The sequence below is a fragment of the Arachis stenosperma genome, chromosome 8 (assembly GCF_014773155.1).
Source record: "Arachis stenosperma cultivar V10309 chromosome 8, arast.V10309.gnm1.PFL2, whole genome shotgun sequence".
Taxonomy (NCBI): domain Eukaryota; kingdom Viridiplantae; phylum Streptophyta; class Magnoliopsida; order Fabales; family Fabaceae; genus Arachis; species Arachis stenosperma.
This window is the reverse complement of record NC_080384.1, coordinates 13,974,534-13,976,285: the sequence shown is the minus strand read 5'-3', so window position 1 is coordinate 13,976,285 and position 1,752 is coordinate 13,974,534. Positions and strand designations below refer to the sequence as shown.

Here is a 1,752-nt window from a genome sequence, read left to right as displayed (position 1 = left end):
ATCCTCATCAGTTCTTAGCTGAGTTCTTGCAAATCTGTGACACAGTCAAGACTAATGGGGTTGACCCTGAGGTCTACAGACTGATGCTATTCCCTTTTGCTGTAAGAGACAGAGCTAGGACATGGTTGGACTCACAACCCAAAGAAAGCCTGGACTCTTGGGAAAAGCTAGTCAATGCCTTCTTGGCAAAGTTCTTTCCACCTCAAAAATTGAGTAAGCTTAGAGTGGAAGTCCAAACCTTCAGACAAAAGGATAGTGAATCCCTCTATGAAGCTTGGGAAAGATACAAACTATTAATCAGAAAGTGTCCATCTGATATGCTTTCTGAATGGAGCATCACAGGTATTTTCTATGATGGTCTCTCTGAACTATCTAAGATGTCCTTGGATAGCTCTGCTGGAGGATCTCTTCATCTGAAGAAGACGCCTACAGAGGCTCAAGAACTAATTGAAATGGTTGCAAATAACCAATTCATGTACACTTCTGAAAGGAATCCTGTGAACAATGGGACTAATCAGAAGAAAGGAGTTCTTGAGATTAACACTCTGAATGCCATTCTGGCTCAGAATAAAATATTGACTCAACAAGTCAATTTGATTTCTCAAAGTCTGTCTGGAATGCAAAATGCACCTGGCAGTACTAAGGATGCTTCATCTGAAGAAGAAGCTTATGATCCTGAGAACCCTTCAATGGAAGAGGTGAATTACCTAGGAGATTCCTATGGAAACACCTATAATTCTTCATGGAGAAATCACTCAAATTTCTCATGGAAGAATCAAGAGAGACCTCAACAAGGTTTCAACAACAATAATGATGGAAGAAACAGGTTTAGCAATGGCAAGCCTTTTCCATCATCTTCTCAGCAACAGACAGAGAATTCTAAGCAGAACCCCTCTGACTTAGCAACCATGGTCTCTGATCTAATCAAAACCACTCAAAGTTTCATGACTGAAACAAGGTCCTCCATTAGGAATTTGGAGGCACAAGTGGGACAGCTGAGCAAGAAAATTACTGAACTCCCTCCAAGTACTCTTCCAAGCAATACAGAAGAAAATCCAAAAGGAGAGTGCAAGGCCATCAACATGGCCGAATTTGGAGAGGAAAGAGAGGAAGTGGACGCCACTGAGGAAGACCTCAATGGGCGTGCACCAACCTCCAATGAGTTCCCTAATGAGGAACCATGGGAATCTGAGGCTCAAAATAAGACCATAGAGATTCCATTGGACTTACTTCTGCCTTTCATGAGCTCTGATGAGTATTCTTCCTCTGAAGAGGATGAGTATGTCACTGAAGAGCAAGTTGCTAAATACCTTGGAGCAATCATGAAGCTAAATGACAAGTTATGTGGAAATGAGACTTGGGAGAATGAACCTCCCTTGCTCACCAAAGAACTGGAGGACTTGTCTAGGCAGAAATTACCTCAAAAGAGACAAGATCCTGGGAAGTTTTCAGTACCTTGTACCATAGGCACCATGACCTTCAAGAAGGCACTGTGTGACTTAGGGTCAAGTGTAACCCTCATGCCTCTCTCTGTAATGGAGAAGCTAGGGATCTCTGAGGTACAAGCTGCAAGAATCTCACTAGAGATGGCAGACAACTCAAGAAAACAAGCTCATGGACTTGTAGAGAATGTTTTGGTAAAAGTTGAAGACCATTACATCCCTACTGATTTCATAGTCCTAGAGACTGGGAAGTGCATGGATGAATCCATCATCCTTGGCAGACCCTTCCTAGCCACAGCAAAGGCTGTGA

General features: G+C 42.6%; 1 non-coding gene across 1 annotated transcript; it reads right to left on the bottom strand.

Annotated features, from left to right (window-relative positions):
• Positions 1-215: 215 nt before the first annotated feature.
• On the bottom strand, positions 216-323 carry LOC130947118 (small nucleolar RNA R71). The gene has a single exon (XR_009072528.1). It is a non-coding gene; the product is annotated as a small nucleolar RNA R71 (small nucleolar RNA).
• Positions 324-1,752: the final 1,429 nt, after the last annotated feature.